Consider the following 6,217-nt stretch of genomic DNA (forward strand, 5'->3'; position numbering starts at 1 on the left):
GAAGATTGGCATGGGGAAGACAACCCCAGATTGGGTAGCTCTTTCCAGCATCGGCCGTAAAGAGATTGCACGGACAGACTGCCTGCCTGCTTCCACTTTTGCTAATGAGTATGGCTATTGCTGCTGCTGCTGATAATGATGATGGTGCTACTACCATCCTTCAGTGACCTCAGATAGCAGCATCTTTGGACTCCCAACGTGGATTGAAGACTAGCAACTTCCCAGGACTCATCTAGTCCTAAAGCACTATTTTGGGACTGCTGAAGCATCAGGCTTTGTAGCCTGAGGAGAAATTGGTTCTCACCCTCTCTAGCCACTGTGGGAACTACCTGGTCCTTATTGGTTATAAGCCATTCAAATGTATTAGCGCACACGTTCATGCATTCTCTTGGTTCTGTTCACTAGAGGACCTGTCCAATACAGACATCATTGATTCACCTAGTCTTCCAGAACGCAAGTCCTGCAAAGAAGGTGTGGTTTGAATGAAAAGGGTCCCCATAGTCTCACTTAATTGAATGTTTGGTTTCTAGTTGGAGGAAGTGTGTCACTGGGGGTAGGCTTTGAGGTTTCAATAAGCCCACAACAAGCCTAGTCTTTCTCTATGCCTCCAACTTTGAATGAGATGTGAGCTCTCAGCTACTGGTCCAGAACAAACCCTGCCGGCCGCCATGCTTCCTGCGATGATGGGCAGAGACTAACTGAAACTGTAAGCAAGTCCCCAATTAAATGCTTTCTTTTATAAGCTGCCTTGGTCATGGTGTCTCTTCACAGCAATAGAAAAGTAGCAAAGTAGATAGAAGTTATAATTGATGCTGCAGGAGGATGCTGGCTTCAGAATGACCTCAGGATTCTATTTTCTTACACAATGTTCCAGGCTATTCACACACTACTGAGTGCCTTTCCAGGCAGTTTTCTGACTCATTAGACCGAAGTTCTTCAAGAATAGTCTTCTGTGGGTACTATAAATGAGAGGATATTTAGCTTTTTTGAGGTGAAACCATGCCATCTGGGAATCATTGTAAATGGCTGAATTAAATACAAGTGAGAAATAGTTGCACTTGTAAATTAGAGCAGATAAACGGAAGCATTAGGAATTTATCTTAAAGTGGTGCTTTATATTTTTCACTTAACTATGGAAACATTTTTTTTTAATTTAAGTTTTTTTTTTTTAATTTAAATCAAAGCTGCAAATGGAAGTCCTTGGTCTCCAAACGCCGTTCCTAAAGCAGGGGGTTTGTCGTCACTTTGCTATCATAGCAAATGCAGCTGGCACCTTGTGCTTTGACTCATGGTTGCTCCTGCAACACTGAGTTTCTAAACCTCTAAATGTGTGATACAAACATAAAATAATGAGCACTCCACCCATCCTACCTTACCGAAATGAACATTGTAGCATACGCTTTAGATCCCAACCAGATGCCAGCAGTGCTGAGGACCTGTGTGCTTCTCCAGCCCAGCTCTCCTCCTTCACTGCCTAGAGTTTTCACCACGCCATGACGATGCCTAACTGGAAACTTGAGAGTTAACCGAAAATAGCTCCATGGAACGGAGTCATAGCATGTGTGCTGTTCTTGTATGTGATTTAACTGATGTGCTTGTTGGTCCTGATCTTTGGCACAAATTATAATTTTTATTTTTTTTTACATTTATTTTGTATCTGTGCCTGTGTGGTGATTTGAATGAAAATGGCCCCCATAGGCTCACAGGGAGTGACATATTAGGAGGTGTGGCCTTGTTGGAGGAAGTGTATCACTGAGGGGGTGGACTTTGAGGTTTCAAATGCTCAAGCCAGGTTTCAAGGTTCACTGCCTCTTCCTACGGCCTTTGGATCCAGATGTAGAACTCTCAGCTACCAGTCCGGCACCATATCTGCCTGCATGCCAGCATGCTTCCCACCATGATGATACTGGACTAAACCTCTGAACCTGTAAGTCAGCCCCAATTAAATGTTTTCCTTTATAAGAGTTGTCTTGGCCAAGCGGTGGTGGCACACACCTTTAATCCCAGCACTCAGAAGGCAAAGGCAGATGGATCTCTGTGAGTTTGAGGCCAGCTTGGTCCACAGAGCTAGTTCCAAGACAATCAAGGTTGTGTGTGTGCACGCACACACACACACACACACAAATATCCTGTATTGAAAACCAAAGAAAAATAAATAAATAAAATAGATAAATAAAAAGAGTCATGCCTTTAATCCTAGCACTCGGGAGGCAGAGGCAAGAGGATCTTTGTGAGTTCGAGGCCAGCCTGGTCTACAAGAGCTAGTTCCAGGATAGGCACCAAAAACTACAGAGAAACCCTGTCTCGAAAATCCAAAAAATAAATAAAAAGAGTTGCCTTGGCCATGGTGTCTCTTCACAGCAACAAAACCCTAGGACAGCCTGCATGTACAACATGCATATGAAAGAACAACTTGCTGCAGTCAGTTGGCCGCACGCTGGACTCTGTGGATAGTGCTCAGATGGTCGGGGTTGGCAGCAAGCACCCAGCTTCAGCTGCTGATCCATCCTGTTAGCCCTAAGTTGGTCCTTTGAATTCACCTGTACCTGCTGAGGGTGTTCTGTGTTCAGACGCTGCGTTTACCCTGTGGCTGTGTGAAGATGACTCTCCCTCGTTCTTTTATCCAAGAGTGTCACCTGTGTCACCTGAAGAGCAAGTGGGCTTGGTGTCTTGGGACTCTTTGGATGACTCTGTAAAATATCAGATATCATGAAAGTGTGATAGTAATAGAGTTCGTTGTTCAATAGGACTATAGTCAATATCAACCGTGTAAACAGACATGACATATAAATATTTGAGGTCAGAAGGCAAGCAATGGCTATTTTTTATTAATTTTGTTAATACTAACTACAGTTGTGACGTTAGTCTGGTGTTATTCTCATTTGGAATAAGAACTGGAAGTCCTACCTGAGATATGTGAAGGACTGGACATTGGAAATAATATTTGCCTAAGAAGGTCCAGTTTAGTTAAGCCAAAATTTAACCCCTGTTACTTTGACGTCTTATCGACTAATCATACACGCTGACATTAGCTGTTCTTCTAGTTGACAACTGTGTGTGAGCATTGTGCTGCTTCGTTGTTTTGGCCCCGTGGCCATTGTGAAGGTGCTGGTCCCTGCCGTTCACTGGAAACTTCCCACATCTAACCCTGACCGTTCCTAGACACTTGAAGCAAAAGTGAGCAGTGAAGGAAGGACTGCATCGTCTCTCCAGGCACACAACTCAATTCCGCCGCGTCCGGTCATCACCGCAGAGCTGGGCCACACCCGGAAAGGCTGTGGGGTTAATCCGCTGACCCAGAACATCAAGTAGGACACTGTGCAGCACCTTTCCCTAAGGACGGATTTCAGGTGGTTCTCTAATGACCCTTGGAGCTTGACTGCCTTTTGCCGAAAATAAACTAAAACTGAGCATTCATGATGCTATAATTTGTCGCATGTGACTATGACCTGGTTCAGGTTTGTTCTTCCGGACATCTGGCAGCCTGTTTCACTTGCTAGCACGCTCAAGTCCGTTCGTCTCTGGCCTGTTTATGTTTGAGAGCAGTTGTTTTGCCCAGTATGTCCACAGCAGAAAGATTTGTCTCCTCCCTCATACCTGGCCGTTTGAAAGGAGAGTATCTTTACAAGCTTTTTACTCCTCCTCCTGCCATCTTTCCATGCGACCACCAGGGTGCCTATGAGGCAAATGCCAGGTCCTTATCAGGCCGTACTCCAGTCATCATATGGTTCCTAACTCTGGTAAGGAAGTATGGTTCCATGGGCGAATCCTTGGGGGTTTGTCTCCTGGTTTCCTTTCCGTGGGTCACTGTTGTTGTTATTGTTTTAGGTATTTCTTTTTAATAAATTTACTTATTTGTTTATTTGCTTATTTATTTGTTTGTTTGTTTTATAGCCTGTCGTAGTTTACCCTCCCTCCTCTACTCTCAGCCCCTCCCCCGGCCCGTCCACATCCCCAGCCCCCAATCCACTCCACCTTTGTTTCCATTTGGGAAAGGCCAGATCTCCCATGAGTATCAACAAAATGTGGCATATCAAGTTGCTGTAAGACTAAGCAATACCTCCTGGGTATTAAGGCTGGGCAAGATTAGAAGTCCCACAAAAGAACCCAATCTATACAACTGTAACATATATGTAGATGGCCTGTTCAGTCCCATGTAGGCTCTCTGGCTGTCGGTTCAGTCTCTGTGAGCCCAGGTTTGTTGATTCTGTAGGTTTTCTTGTTGTGTCCTTGACCTCTCTGGCTCCTACAATCCTTTCTCCCCCTCTTTTGCAGGATCCCTGAACTCCACCTATTGTTTGGCTGTGGATCTATGTCTGTTTCCATCTCTTGCTGGATGAGGCCTCTCTGATAACAATTGGACTAGCCGCCAATCTGGTCACAGGGGATGGCCCACTCAGGCTACAAATTTGTTCTTCCTAGGAGTCTAAGCTGGGATTGTCTTAATAGATTCTTGGGGGATTCCCTTGTACCAGGTTTTTATCTGAACCCCCCCCCACACACACACATACACACACTTTCCAGTAGTCTCTTTCAGTACTCTTCCCCCCTTGATGGGATCATTCTATCTCTCTTCTTCCTCAGAAGGCAGAGCCAGAGCAGTAGTGATGTTTGTGGAAGCGGCTGATTATTGCTTGTGGAGGTCAGGCTGGGGAATGCTGCTTTTCTTTTCTTTCTTTGTTTTTCAAGACAGGGTTTCTCTGTAGCTTTGAAGCCTGTCCTATAAATAGCTCTTGTAGACCAGGCTGGCCTTGAACTCACAGAGATCTGCCTGTTTCTGCCTCCCTAGTACTGGGATTAAAGGTGTGTGCCACCACCGCCCGGCGGAATGCTTTTTGTATCTTCAGTACCACGTGACTGAGTTAAAGTGACACCATCTCTGGGACAGGATATTGAAAGGGTTTCCCTGTCCTTGTTGAGCCAAAGCCAGAACACTCCCGGTGCACAGGCAAATGGTGATGCAGGTGTGAGTTCTACATCCTCTAACCGTGTTTCAAGGCTTCAGGTTTTTCTAGGAAGAGCATGAAGTTGGGTCCCACTCGGAAACCTTTTGGTTCTTCTGACTTTTGCTTCAGACATCTACTGAAGGTAAGAGAATCGTTAACATCTTTTCAAACAGTTCAAACTGCCCTTAGGCTCTGTGGAGGGACAGTTTCCTGGAGTATAGTCCCCGCTATTGGGGTATCAGCAACAGACCAAAGAAAGGATTCCACTGAGTCTGGCTTTGGGAACCGCTGAGTTTATAGGGCTTACATAATGGAACATGGACAACCCTAAAACACCTGTGTCACCAGAAGTCCCAAACAAACATGGGTGACACCCACTCGAAAGCTACAAAGACAGAGGCCCCTTTGGTTAACTATTTACCCCCACCCCGTCCACTGTAGCGCTCCCTGAAACCATGGGCAGCTGAGCGGTTACTTGGAGGGGGGTTGCTGCTACTCAGGAGGCGGAGCATGGCTGGACTCCGGGAAGTCTTTGATGCCCCTCCCCCTGCCTCCTATGGACGAATGAGAACAGATCCACTCTTGCTGAGGTCTCTTGTTGTTACTCTACCGCCAATGATTCAGATACTAACAAAGATGTTGCCTATGCTCACCCGCCAGCATTCTGCAGCAACCTCGCTCTTTAAAAAACAAAAGAAGAAAGGAAGAAAGAGATGTTAAAAGCATGACTAGTAGCCCTACCCGATACTTCAGAAGCTCCTTCCCGGCAACTGAAACCTCTGATTACTGGGCGTTTCATAAGCACGTTTCTAGATGGATACCTGTGTTCACCGGCATTTGCTCAAACACGTATGCAAAAGTCAGTCCCAAGGGAATCCTCTCATGTAATGTAATAAAATATATGCTTTGTAATTCTACCCAGTGATAGATGTGGTGTTAGATTATTACAGAAATCTGTGTATTAAAGAAAAACACTGGGTAGGAGACATACCAACACCCGACAAGCATTGGAGCATATAAAGATAAATTCTCCTGCTTCATCCTCGTACTGAGCTTAGTACTATGAGACCCACTTGGCCAGTGAGAAAATGGTGAAAATTAGTGCTGTTATTTTTCTTTCTTCTAACACTTCATGCGGGATCTAAATTTGCCACACTTCCCTCGGGGTTAGTAGTGGAATCTGCAGGCTGTTTCTGTGAGGCAGACTGATTGCCAGCTACTCGGCTTGCTTGATTCATCGCTGCAATAAACATGTTTTCGAGGTGCCGCTG

The 6,217-nt window shown here is 45.3% G+C and overlaps 2 long non-coding RNA genes across 3 annotated transcripts; both read left to right on the plus strand.

Annotated features, from left to right (window-relative positions):
• The first annotated feature begins 1,679 nt into the window (after positions 1-1,679).
• Positions 1,680-4,484, plus strand: LOC142851175 (uncharacterized). Of its 2 annotated transcripts, XR_012910748.1 has the most exons (3): positions 1,680-1,927; positions 3,045-3,740; positions 4,276-4,484. It is a non-coding gene; the product is annotated as an uncharacterized LOC142851175 (long non-coding RNA). The 2 variants fall into 2 exon arrangements; XR_012910747.1 differs by lacking the exon at positions 4,276-4,484 and having other exon boundaries at positions 3,045-3,862.
• A 230-nt stretch (positions 4,485-4,714) lies between these two features.
• On the plus strand, positions 4,715-5,863 carry LOC142851176 (uncharacterized). The gene is made up of 2 exons (XR_012910749.1): positions 4,715-5,088; positions 5,607-5,863. It is a non-coding gene; the product is annotated as an uncharacterized LOC142851176 (long non-coding RNA).
• Positions 5,864-6,217: the final 354 nt, after the last annotated feature.

This window comes from Microtus pennsylvanicus, chromosome 5, assembly GCF_037038515.1.
Source record: "Microtus pennsylvanicus isolate mMicPen1 chromosome 5, mMicPen1.hap1, whole genome shotgun sequence".
Taxonomy (NCBI): domain Eukaryota; kingdom Metazoa; phylum Chordata; class Mammalia; order Rodentia; family Cricetidae; genus Microtus; species Microtus pennsylvanicus.